The sequence below is a fragment of the Macaca nemestrina genome, chromosome 2 (assembly GCF_043159975.1).
Source record: "Macaca nemestrina isolate mMacNem1 chromosome 2, mMacNem.hap1, whole genome shotgun sequence".
NCBI classification, from domain to species: domain Eukaryota; kingdom Metazoa; phylum Chordata; class Mammalia; order Primates; family Cercopithecidae; genus Macaca; species Macaca nemestrina.
The window spans coordinates 88,130,234-88,144,704 of NC_092126.1; the positions used below are offsets into that span (position 1 = coordinate 88,130,234).

General features: G+C 32.3%; 1 protein-coding gene across 10 annotated transcripts in view; it reads left to right on the top strand.

Moving 5' to 3' along the window:
- The window catches only part of LOC105489997 (N-acetylated alpha-linked acidic dipeptidase like 2), a 1,462,458-nt gene that overhangs the window by 890,769 nt on the left and 557,218 nt on the right, over positions 1-14,471 (top strand). The gene's annotated exons all lie outside the window — the stretch shown is intronic.

Consider the following 14,471-nt stretch of genomic DNA (forward strand, 5'->3'; position numbering starts at 1 on the left):
GCTCTTATTTCTTTAGCGAGAAAATACCTTAAGTCAGGTAACATTGAGTTTGTGGGACCTTAATAAAATTAGCATACTCTTCATATTGGTACCTATCTGGAATAGTGAAAAATGAAAAACACGTTATCTTCATCTTATGACATATGTGAAACTTCTATTATCAGATGGACTAATTATCATGTCCTCTATGTTAGACAAGTATCTAGATGATTTACACCCTTTAGTGATTATTTTGTCAACTATATAACTACGGTTACTAACTGTGATCAGGATTTTAATTAAAATAGAATATGCTAAGAGAAGCAGAATTTTGATTTATTTGGATGGAAGTTTATTGACACTTATCCACAGATACATTTACATAATTAAAGCAGCTCAATCTAAGTTTCTGATGATGAACCACCACAGTAGATAGCCACTACTGCTAATTCTCACTTCATTTCCTTTTTCTATTAAAAAAAAAAAAAAAAAAAAGGTCAGTGTAGTTATGTCAGCAGAACTCTCTGGTTCTGAAGATATATTGGATTTCTCCTCATTCAACCTTAAATGAGCTTTGCTAATTCCCAGGTCCAAAAGCATTTCCAGGAATCTCTTGGCACACTCTATTAGGAAACTAGAGAACATCCTATGTCTGTTTTTTTTTTTTATTATCTTCCAATAATACTCTTATCCTTAAGTCAGTGTTTAATAGTAGATTAGACAGGCCAGAATTTTAAGATACTCTTGAAAACAGAATATACAGTGAAATTAAATTTTTAATTTTTCCTGGATAAATTTTAATATGTATTAAATGCCTTAAAATAATCATATTTTGACCCAGAAATTCCTGTTCAATCAATGTATTCTAAGGTTGGGGTTGGGGTGGAGGGCAGGAACACAGAGGTGATAAACAGTGATAACCAATGATGTGACAAAATATTAGAAATGATATATACATCCAGTTTAGTGTTTGAAAATCATGCTGCCGTTATACAGCTGAATATGGTATAACAATTTGATGTAAAGGAGAATATTTAATGACGTGTAAAAATCCTCATAAATCAAACAAGAGATCAAGAGAACATTTATAATAATTATAATACTAATGATTTTATTATTGCCTATGAAGGTAACATTATTAATGACATGTGCTAGAAATTTTCTAGTATTTAAAAAATGTATTATCATATTAATCTTCAAAATAATCATATTGTTGAGATAGGGACTATTATTATCTTCAGATTATAAATGAAGTAAGACACAAAAAGAAAAAGTGACTGGCTCAAAGACAAAGAGCTAGTTAAGTGAAACAGTCAGGCTTTCAACTGAGGCAGTCTCATTTCAGATGCCAAGTCTTGAATGTGTATGTATACTTGTGTGGGAGGGGGGCTGGAGTGGGGGGAGCTAGAATATATCAATAGCTAGAGAATTAAGAGGTTAAATTAGAATTTTTAGTTAGGATTCCCTGATAAAGAAAAGTGAACATTTCAAAGTTAGCTACCAAACATCAATATTTTAAAGGAAATAATTAAAAATAGGTTAGACTATTAAACCTATCACTCATATCTGAGGTAGAAAAAGTTCAGAGACTGTGGGGAGAGGATTTTACGAAGAGGAATTTTGGAGAGATTTATGGTAAGTTCCACTGCATGCCTGGTGACTGGGGCTTCAATGGGACCACATGGAGGGCTTAATATATGTCCCCTGCAATGTGGGGGACATGGTAGAATGGTGTCTGATTTTATTTGAGAAGCCTAAAGGTAAGGGATGGGTTTGCTAAGCATTTAAGAAATAAATACAAAAAAAATTATGTGTGTTGAGATTGGCCTGCATCCCGTGAATTGGGAGCAGAAAAGTATACATGCGTTTCCCATGGGTCAGTCATAAGCACATGTGACACAGAGCCAGTGTGGTCTGCCTTCACGCCTGTACTAAAATTGCCACTTGTAATGGTGACTCATTAGACAGTGACCAGCCAGATTAAAGTGCCGTTTGTCTAGATCAAGTAAATTGCAGTAGGTACTGCTTCAGTTAATTCACAAATGCCCAGGAGATCCAAAGGTAGCTTTAAACATCTGTGAGCCCCAGAACATGTGAAGCTCCTGTAGGACAAGCACAGTAACGTAAGAAAAATCCTACCCACTGAGCCTCTAATTTCTAACCCTTGTCCAACAACAGATAGGTAAGAGTATAGTTAATACATGGGGAAGGAAATAACAGACCACATCCCTTTCCCCAAAAGGAGACCTGAGCTGCTGGAGGGGTAAGAATATACAATTTTAAATCAAGAGTAAGAGTAGAATTTTGATCATGATGAGGCTAGGAAACCTAATTACTTATTTAAGACTACTAACTCAAATCGATTATAGGACTTTTATTATTAACAATAGTCAGAGTAATAGTAGGACAGTCCAACTTTTATGTAGATGTTTCAGGAAAAATGAACCTGTATGAATATTTTTAAAAGGGTAATGGGAAACAAAGTTCTATTGCTTTTGGTACATTACATGAATCTTGCTTGTTCAACCTTCCAGTGACAAAAAGTGTGTGTGGTAGGGGCCAATTATATAATTGGTTAGACAGAATTATGGAGAGTTTCTCCTTTTCCTTTGTTTTGCATTTCTAAATGTTCTATAATTGTTGTGTATTTATTTTGTATACAGAAATAAGCTTTTGAAGATTCAGGTTAAAATATAACCATTGTAATTTTTTCTAACCCGGCCGGTCATGGTGGCTCACACCTGTAATGCCAGCACTTTTGGATCACGTAAGCCCAGGAGTTCAAGACCAGCCTGGCCAACATGGCAAAACCTTGTCTCTACCAAAAATACACAAATTAGCTGGGTGTGGTGGCATGCGCCTATAATGTCAGCTACTCAGGTGACTGAGGCATGAGCATCGCTTGAACCCAGGAGACGGAGGTTATAGCGAGCCAAGATTTCGCCACTGAACTCCAGCCTGGGTGACAGACTGAAACTCCATATAAAAAAAAAAAAAAAAAAAAAAAAAAAAAAAAATTCTAACTGTGCTCACAGGTCAAATACTCCAAACCTTCACCAGTGTATAATGGATTAAAATAAAGCAAGTTTCTTCCTATTTGCTACAGATAATATTTACATTACAAAACCCTTTGACTGTATCTACAAAGTAGTGGGTTAGTGGTTTATCTGGAATAGAGCACAGTTATAAAGATCCTGATATCATTTTCCCTGATAATTTCCCTTCTAGGCCTATTAAATAAATTTAACAAAAATTTCTGTGTAGAATGCCCCTTGAGACAGAGCCTTGCCACAAACTTGGCATTGTCTTCTAGAAAGAGGAGACAGGATATCCTCTCTTCAACCTTTTAATTTCCATTCTAGCCATCTCTTCTGTTTTCTGTAGATTGTCGCAGAGATTTGGGGGAACTCATTGCTGCCGTATCTGTTAATATACATTCCATTGGTAAGAAAAAGGAAGCATGTATTAAACATAGTTATACAGCATGACTGCAGCCAAATTTGCTTCAACTATCCATCAAATATATTCTGGAGCTAACATTCAGAAATGAGGTAAAATGTAATTCAGTTGGGTTGAAAAAGGCAGAAGACCAACAGATTTCTTTATGAATCATAACAACTAGTCATGATTCTAAATGAGCATTTGGTCTGGGAACATGCAGCTGAATGAGTAAAGAGAAGTTCATTTTATTTTGGCTGTGCAGTAGTTACTAAATCAGAGTTTAAAAATGAATTTGGGAGGGAATCTCTACATCTGAGCTAGGGAGGGCAAAGGGGAAGCATAATTATGATATTAAATTATTAGATTATCTCTTGAAATGAGGAGAAAAATAATCTGCAGTCCTGAAGGAGGAGATCTCATTAGTTTGATCATAAATACTAAGAATGTATGTAATTTAATCTCTAGGAAGAGATTGATGAGAAAATCCCAACATTACAAGGTAGGAACTATGAACTGCAAATAGCTTTCAGATATGTGCTGTGAAATACATATCTTGCTGCAGAAAAAGAGTCAACCAAGTTCCCCGGGTATAGTTGTGTGCTAGTTTCCTTAGGCTGAAGCCTTGGAGGAAAGGCTTTAGGTTCATTTTAGCTATGTATTTATAACAGTTTATTTTATGGGAGAGTGCTTTAAACATTTAAACTTTCAGACAAACCATTAATTTGTCACTATGTACTCAGGTTTCTCTCTGACAACCGGACACATAGTAAAACAGATACGGAGACCCTCACAAATTCCCAAACTGCAGAATAGCACTTTAGTATGGAAATTAATTTTGTAAAATGCAATAAAAGCATTTGACTTTCTACTTAGGATCATTTCTACCAGAAGCCATAATAACAAAAAGTTACCGTGTACTAGAGGATAACTAGAAATCAAGTAAATCCCTCTGAAACATGGAGGTTGGGCTATTGTGTAAATCCACAGTACGTATCAGCTCCCTTTCCTGTAGAAGTCAATTTTGTGTGCAGTAAAATTACAGATGAATATATATCTTGATTAATTACGCCATTTGTGCATAAATTACACAAAAAATCCAAAAACTCTGTTTTTTTTTTGTAAATGCAGTAATATACATCACTACCTAGCACTTTGTGTAATATACTAAGATATTAGTCAATATTAGCTAGCTTTTTTATTATTCTTATACATTTTTTATTCTTATAATGACAATTTTAAAGGTCCAGAAATCCAAATGATTTCGTAGTTTCCTACAAATGAAACATTTTCTATGTATTCATCAGATAAGATTTATATTTTAATATAAATACAAAGTACTATAAGCAAATGGCTTTTAGATATGTGACTTGACATCTACATATTGTTGTCCCTTATTGGGCCAGTATATAACTTCAGCACTGCTGAAGTCCATAAAGCATGCTTAGACAGACAAGCCTTTGGAAAGAGCCTGGAGAAAAATGAGAGATAGGAAATGGGAGATGTTATTTTTTGTACTTTCAAGTAAATTGCTTCTTGCAAATTAGGGAGGAGTAGCATTATTTAAACAAAAGCAGAGGATACTCTGAATTTCAAACACAACTTAATCCAGAAAATAATTAAATTTAAAATATTGAGTTAGAGGGTTAGTGAGAAAATATTTATATATATAGGTGATTTACAGTCAATAGTCAATGAATGGACAATGGGAAGATCAATAAGAAATCCTCTAGTTTAGGCAGCTAAAGTTAATGCTGAGATATACTACATTTTGATAGCTTATCTTACATGAAGCATTTGCATACTTGTGATATTTGCTGAACGAAAAGTTTCATTTATTCTGATCTCCTTTTTGTTTCCCTTAAAAACATTTGTTCAATCCAAATGATAATTGCAGTCAAAAGAATATTGTTTTATTTATTCTGATTATTAGAAACCAACATTTACTCTACTTTTCTTGTGGTAGAAGTTGGTGGAACTCTATTTTTTTCTTTCCCAAAAATAAAATCTGTAGAGGCATTTAATTAGTTAGCATTAAAGATATATGGTGCCTAATACAAAAAAGAAAATCAATATTTTTACAGATAAAACACTCACATTATGTGAGTGTGTGTGTGTGTGTGTGTGTAGGAGCTGTATGTATGAGCACTGATATGGCCTAACATAATGTGGCAGTGGGGCCATAGGAAAGAAGAGAAAGACAGCTTTCCAATTAAAGCTTTTGATACATCATAATTTTCCCTGATATGAATGAACTGAAGAAATCTCTTTAAGTGACATTCTATGAATATTTTAGATGAAAGCAAATATCTAATTCAGTGTCATGAATGATATTTTTACATATGATCTGTATAGGAAGGCACACTTGCCTCTTTTTTATTAAGACAATTTTTGAAGATATTTTCTGAAAGAATTAAAAGAAAACACTATCTCGGTACTTTAAAAGAATATGCTTGTTCACTGAATAATTTAATGGGGCACTTCTTACCTAATTCTCAGAAGTAATTACAAAAAAAAACCAATGCCTCCATCTTTTGTGATTCTAAGACTCCAGATCTGCTCCATTTGTCATGGAAAACATGGTCAGTGCTAGAATACAAAATTGGAAAATAGTATTTTAATGTATTTGAAAGCTAAATCTGCTGTTGTTTTCTAATCAGACTACTTTCTATTTTCCAATGGCTGAAGTAAGTTATTTTTTAAATGATTTAAACCAAATATTACTATATCTACAAAAGGTATTTTTTGTTGAGATACAGGTTCAAACATGAGTTATAATATAAAGACTTTAGACTGTGTCATTATTCTGCAATTCAGCAATCAAACTTTTAAAAAGTAAGTTTAGCACAAGAATAATTGAATGTTTCAACTTCTTTTCCTGTTTTTAAAGTGTTTTTCATGGCTTAAAACCAAATAAAAGGATGTCTACAAATCTTCAAAGTCTGTCAAGAATTGACTGCATAATTTAGAAGTCGTGCATGTGTTTTGCCTACATGAAAATATAATTTAATTATACTTTTGGACCATTTGAAAATTGTGACATCATAGCAAATGACATCATGTATCAGAAGAGTTGATTTTTGCATATTTCTTATTGTAATATAGTTGGCATTCATAATCCCCATGTTTTTATACAAAGTTAACAATATTAAATAAAGGTGCTGAGCATCCTGTTTTTCCTAATTAAATGTTATAACATAAATTAAGCAAAGTTAGATAGCAAGGAAGAGCGAGAGAAAACAGTGATGGAGAGATGAAGAAAAGAAGGGAGGAAGGGAAAGAAACAGCAGCTAATTCCTTCTTTATAGTTTGCCCCCTAAAACTATCCATGTTTCAGAAATATTTTTATATGTATTATATAGCACTCTAAAATTTGAAACAGTAAGCTTTAGATATATTTTGATCTAAACTTTTTGGCAATTACTTGGACTTATCAATATAGATGTCTGCTGTGGTTTTTTTGTGCTAATACTGACCTCTCCTTTCACATTTTAGCTTTTCCCTCTTCCTCTGTGTCTGGTTAAAAATGTCCATTTTTCCTCCTGTTGATGGCTTCACAGCCCTTCCAATCTTCTGTATTGCTATCTGCTCAACTTGTAACTCATTTTAAATAGTGAAACACAGCATTGCAGGATGCAAGAATGGGAGAAACGAACTCAAGTTCAAGCTCTTCTACTTCATAGTTATGTGAACATAGAATATTACTGAACCCCACTGAAGTCACACAAGTTTTTTCTTATTTTTTATTTTTTTGGTTTTCAAAATCTCTGTATTGATGATAAAAATACTCTCAATCCATAAGGTTGTGTGAAGATTAAATATGAAAATCCATGCATGATAAATTATTAGTAAATATTAAATATTATAATTTGTATGAAGCCCTTAATATCTGTATGAGGTTCTAAAGAGAAAGGGCATGAATTTAATGATGGAGAAATGTGACAGCTCACTCAAACATGCAAAACTAAACTGAAGGTAATAATATACTTATTTAATAAATCCATTACAGAAAAGTATTAGTCTCTCAAGATGGCACCTTTGTGTTATTCAGCACTAAGGATGATGTTGGTGCCATGTAGCATAATTTGATCTTTGAGTTAAACAAAAAAATTGAAGTCTTCAAGTTGTTTTTGTGGAATAAGACAGATATAAATAAATGAAGAAATTGATGTTAAAAACAAATATAACTTGACTTTAAATTAAGGAGAAATATAAATAATGTCATAACAAGATAGTACGTGCTTTAGATTTTTACATCCTTCAGTGTTTACTTTTATGCATATACTTTTTATTAAGGTGATGGAATTATGTAATATTAAGAAAACAATATTTTTTTAAAAATTAAAACTATATGACATTTATAGAATAGTTGTATTCTAATACAAATTTTAATTTCTTTTCCAAAGTTGAGATGTCTTGTATGGTTCCCAAAAACCATATCACAAAATTGTGTATATCATGTAATTGCCCTATATCATAAAGTTGTAAAAAATAATTGAAATAATATAATACATGTAAGTACTCAACACAATGCCTGGCACATACTAAACACTCCCCAAAAGTCAGCTGACTTTTAATTTAATCATATGGAAAGGTTTTTATCAAGAACTATATTTTCTCCTTGGAATGTATTTTCTGAGTGGTTACTATTCTATGGACTCAAAATTTAAGTTTTGTCATTTGCTAAATGGTAGAACCCCTGGTCTGTTTTAAGTTAAAACTCAGAACTTCAAGGTTTACATTTATTTCAGGAATGATTATGATGTTGAAATTTTAGTTCATTATTTTCTTATGTATTTCAGTTTAGAATATCCTAAAACTGACTTTGTGATTTAGCATAGTTACTTTCATTTCTGTATTGATATTTCATAGGTAAGACGGGTGCTTAAGAAACAAACAAATAAATAAATCCTTAGTTCTATGCCAATGGAGTTTTAAAAGAATTAACTTGAAGTTCAATTACTAGTCACTATATATATGGCCCTAAGTTCTCGCTCATTTTCTCTCTTTTTGTCTGACTGTCTCTTGATAAATATAACTTAATTATTACTATCTTGCTTAAGAACACATTGGTAAGGAGTATTAGGTAGCAGTTTGAAGTTTACTGATCTGTCACTATAAAATATGTGGAGGCAGAATTAAATTACTTTTGGAAGGAAACATTACTGAGAATTTAATATCTGTTTGGGACAAAAGTATTTCTCCCTAAAACTTATGTAATTAAGATTGTATCTGCACAATGTATGTGGTTTTGAAATCAATCAATGTCTTATTTTTGTAACAAATTAAGCTTTAATAAGCTATAAAAACTTAAATCTATACAAACAGAAAATATTTTCAATTGAACTTTGAAGACAATATACACTCAATAAAATATTTTAATAAGCAACTGCTAATATATGTTAATTTATCCTCATAAATATTCATTAAATTGCTTTTTAACTGAAAATATATATTTGCTATATTTATGCAAACACTATTGGGACAGGTTTAGAGCTCATATATTATAGTTAAGAATAAAGCTTTTGTAGTTTTAATATTGAGCAGTTGAAAAAAAAAGCCTTCATATTGCAGGTTAAAAAGTTAATTCTTATTTACCAGAGTTGCACTTTAAAATTTCATTAAGTCTATGTAATTTTATTTTGTATATTTTCTCTCATATTGCATTTTAGAATACACCCAGTAATCTCATTTATTTTAAATTTCTTATGAATTTTCTTAAATTAATAAATACATAATTACTCGAATATTATAACCATCTAACATCTTAATTATTTAAATATTTTAATCATCTAATATTTAAATCTAAACATGCAACACAAAATTTTAATCAACATTGGAATAATTTTTCATTTTAGATCAATTTTTATTGAAAAATTAGGAAAAGTTAGATTATATAACCTAGAAATATACACAGTATAGTAGAAGACTTTAAATTTTGCCTGATATTCATAATTAAGGAAGAACTACCAGAAAATCCTTCAGATAAATTTATATTTGTTCTTCAAGATTTAGTTCTAATTTCCCTCTTGTTTCATTCTAAATCTCCTTACCTTGTTAGCTTGTTAAAATTACTGTTCCCTACCATTCAGTGAAGAACTAGTGTGCTTGTGCTTCATAAGTAGATAACATACTCCTATTAAACTTCTTTTATAATTCTTATACAAAGATAATTTTCAGGAAGTTGTAGGGTAAATTTCATCGTATATAAACATGAGTCATTGAATGAAATTCAGAAATAACTCTTATAGTTCCAACAAGGCATGCTTGCCTGACATTTTTCCAATACCCACATTAATGATGGTTTTAATATAACTTATTTGTTTATAATAATAGCATATCTATAATTAGATAATATAGTACAACCTGGTGATGGTATTATGGATATTAAAACACCTGTGATATAATCCAATATTGTATTCCTATTCTGTTAAAATGGACAATTTTGATACTTTGCTTTCTCTTACATTTTGACTATTATCAAACCTTATAATTGGTTTTATAAATTTTAAAAGTTCAAAGCTTTCTTAGCTTTAGAAGAAAACTAGTAAAATAAAAAGGTGTACTATTTGGTCAATTAAAATACAATTGGCCCTTCTTCCAATTGTACCATTAATATAACAGTCAGGCAAGCATTATTGTAGCTATTTCAAATCTTTGCTTAATGAGAAAATTTCTGTGATTTCTACAGAAGGTTATTGGCAAAACATATATAAAGGTATTTTCCTTGTGGTTTTAAAAAATTATTACTATGACTTACTATATGTGTAAGATTTTTTCCTTTGTTTTGGGTGGCTTTATAAATTGTGTGCTCTAATTGATTATAAAACATGTAGATCCAATCCACATTAAAAATAAGGATCATACCTTAATAAGGCAAATGCTTAGTTGTAGCCAATTAAGTCATTTTTTTTTACCTTTGCATTCAGCTTTATAAAAACCCTCTGTTCACATTGCTAACTCAGAGCTCCCCAACCTTCTTCAGTTTTGAGTAATGCATGACTCAAAAATCAATTTATGCTCAAATAAACTCTGTTAAATTTATTTCATCTGAAGTTTTTCCTTTTAAAAAGACAGTTTATATCAGGATAATACTGATTTAGTATCCTTCACATTGGAAAGTGGGTGAGAATATAATATCTGAGGATGGGAGTAGGGACAAAAAGAGGTAACTAGAGACATTCTTTACAGTTCTTACATAAGAGGTCTTCATGTGTACATTTGCGTCATGTGTACACGAGAGGTCTCCATGTGTACATTTGTTTATACTTAAAATGATTTCCAACCTCACATCCCATGGGTAGAGAATCTGAACAGTTATATGGGATTTGAGTCCCAGCTCTACTATTTAATTGCTATAAGTCAGTAGTCAAACTTTTTAAACGTTCTAAGACTTCATTTCATCCTTGTAAAACCAGTATAAGGATAGTGTTGTCTTCATATCACCTAGCCTTTAGTAACTGTTCAATAAACATTTATTATATTGTTATTGTTTTGTAACCATGATAAGAAACAGTTCCTACTTTCACTGAAGATGTTTTAAAACATAGTTACTTGAATAATACAGGCATGAATCACTTAACAAAGGGGATACATTCTGAGAAATGCCTCATTAGATGATTTCCTTGTTGTGCCAGTATCATGGAGTGTACTTACACAAACTTAGATGGTATAGCCTACTATGTATATATGTCTATATGGTATAGCCTATTGCTCCCAGAATACAGATATTGCTGTACTGAACACTGCAGGCAATTATAACATAGTAGTAAGTACTTGTGTATCTAAACATCTCTAAACAGAAAAAGTACATAAAAATATTATATAAAAGAGAAAAACTGGTATACCTACAGAGGGCACATATCAAAAAAGAAAAAGTAGAGCTTTTCCTTTTTTAATAATAAATTAAGCTTAGATTACTATAGCTTTTTTATTTTATAAACTTTTGACCTTTTTAAACTTTTCAACTCTTGTAATTAACACTTAGCTTAAAACACATTGCACACCTGACAAAAATATTTTTGTTTGTATCCTTGTTCTATAGAAGCACTTTTCTATTTTTAATAATTTATTTATTTTTTTAAACTTTTTGGTTAAAAACTAAGAAACACAGACACATTAGCCAAGGCCTACAAAGGGTCAGGATCAACAGTATCACTGTCTTCCACCTCCATGTCTTGTCCCACTGGAAGTTTTTCAGAGACAATAACATGCATGGAGCTGTCGTGTCCAATGATAACAATACCTTCTTCTGAAATGCCTCCTGAAAGATCTGGCCTGAGGTTGTTTTACAGTTAACTGTTTTAATTTTCTTTTTTCTTTTCTTTTTTTTTTTTTTTGAGATAGAGTCTCCCTCTGTCACCCAGGCTGAAATGCAGTGGCATGATCTTAGCTCACTATAACCTCTGCCTTGCAGGTTCAAGCAATTCTCTTGCCTCAGCCTCCCAAGTAGCAAGGAATACAGATGTGTGCCACCATGCCTGACTATTTTTTGTATTTTCAGCAGAGACAGAATTTCACCATGTTAACTGGGCTGGTCTTGAAATCCTAGCCTCAAGTGATTCGCCCTCCTCAGACTCCCAAAATGCTGAGATTACAGGTGTGAGCCACAGCACCTGTCCAAATTTTTTTTTTATATATAAATAGGAGAAGTACACACTAAAATAGCAAAAATATATATAGTATAGTAAATACACAAAGCACTAATATAGTTGTTTATTATTATTATCAAGTATGTACGTAATTGTATGTGCTATACTTTTATACAATTGGCAGAGTAGTAAGTTTGTTGACAGTAGCATCACCACAAACATGTAAGTAGTGTGTTGCACTACGTTAGGACACTCTGATGTCACTCGCTGACAGGAAAATATCAGCTCCGTTATAATCTTATGGGACCGCTGTTGTGTACAGGATCATTCCTTGACCAAAATGACCTATGCAGAGCCACGACTTTTTCTGTATAATGCTAGTTTCCTTTCAGATACATAATCTCAGGTAAGCACTCCTTATCCTCATAAAAATTACTGTGTAAGTAGGATGGTCACTGCTGTATGGTAAGTAACTACTTCTCAGAGAGTTTGAATATCTTAACCGATGTTATACATTTATTTTGCAGAGAGCTAGGGCTGTTATTCCAAACCTAGGGCTCTTTATGACCCTCACAGTTTGTTAATTTATTTGTGTTTATGAATAAATCTTTAAGATAGATTCTCTGAGTATTAGCACCATTGTGCCTTCAATCATGGTTCTTTACTACCAAATAAATATATTTTCATATTACTTTCACATGGTTCAGAATGAGAAAGATACACAGAGAAAGATGAAGGAAATGTGAGAAAATTAATAACCTGTGAAGTCAGGTAATAAATATGTGAGAATTTATCATACTATATTTTCCATTTCTATTAAAATCCTTAAAATAAAAATTTTCAAAATAAGTAAGTGGGGGGAGAAAGCAACCAGGATTCCCAACAACTGCCTGAAAATGCCTCTAACCATTTTAGCATTAATTGAGCTTATTCATTTCCCCCATGGGAGCTGATTGAGTGGTTACAATACATGCTTTCCATTTGGACAAGAATTCTCATTTATGTGGAGAGTGTTTCAGTCCACTTCTGCCCTTAGTCAATCAAGCATACTAATCAGAGGATTCAGACTCACCAATTTAGCTGTCCAAAGCCTAACTTGACTTAAGGGGTGAAAAATATCACTTGATATTCTCCCTGCAGAGTATGGTAAAAATCAGCTAGTGGGTTGGATATGGTCATTACAATTAAATCACTCTTCATCCAAATTGGCTGAATTTTTATATTTTTATCAGATTGCTGACAGCCAGGAAGACATAGCCTCAGGCACCTAAACAAAACAATGCTGAATATGAATTGGTGTTGAATTTGTTCCCAAGCAGAGTGCTGGTGAAACCATAGGGCAATTGTACATCGCAGCTCGTTTATTATGAGCAAAGAGTTCTCATTAACTTCTCCGGGAAAATGTTGCCATTAAATCTTATCTTGAATGAGAAGAATTTGTAACTTGAAAATGTTTATGAATATTTCATTAGAATCGTCTTAGGGTGCATGCTTGTGTGTGATAGCCTGGCAAAGGTTGACAGATATGTGGAATACTGTAATGACTTGATGGATGCATATGCAATGTTTAATGGAAAAAGTGGAAAGGGCCTGCTGGGCCTCTGTGAACCTCTTCCAGTATAGTACTGATTTTACTGTGCTGTCAACAAAATCCTCACAAAAAGGAATAGTTTGTGAATAAATGAATCGAAAATGACAGGATTATTTTATTGCACTAAATAGCCCTATAAGAAATATGTTTGGGACTAAGGGTTAGTTTTTTATTCTGTATTTATTTTTATTAAAATCCATTTTTAAAAATCCATATATGTATAAAGGAGTTCTTAATGAATAGGCATGCACATTTATTTACTGCTTTGGTGTCTCAAAATCCCAGAGGAATTTCACCAAGTTTCACAGTAACAGGGGGTTATGAGTAGTTTGGCAATAGAGCAGTAGGCAAAGTCTATGAGAATCATAACAATATCAAAAAGCAAAACAAAACTTACCGAGTTAATCTTAGAAAATAAATAAAAATATATACAAAAGTGGAAAAATAATTTTCCCCAAGCATTGTTTATTGGTAGATTATCAAGTTTGGTTTGGTTTTCTCTATTTTAAAATGATAGAAGAAATTTAGAAATAGATTTTAAAATAATTGATGGATTAGGAAAATGTGAATTATTTAACTGGGAGTTTTTAAATCTGTTACCAAAAAAAAAGCCTGAGAAGAAAGTCAAACACAGTCTTCATGCACGTCAAAGAGTATTTATGGGTTATAAAATTAGGACCCTTTCCAATCTTTGCAAAAGTTAAAGCTATAATATAGGCACTTAGGCCGGGTACGGTGGCTCACATCTGTAATCTCAGCACTTTGGGAGGCCAAGGTGGGCGGATTACCTGAAATCAGGAGCTGGAGACCAGCCTGGCCAACATGGTGAAACCCCATTTCTACTAAAAATGCAAAAGTTAGCCGGGCATGGC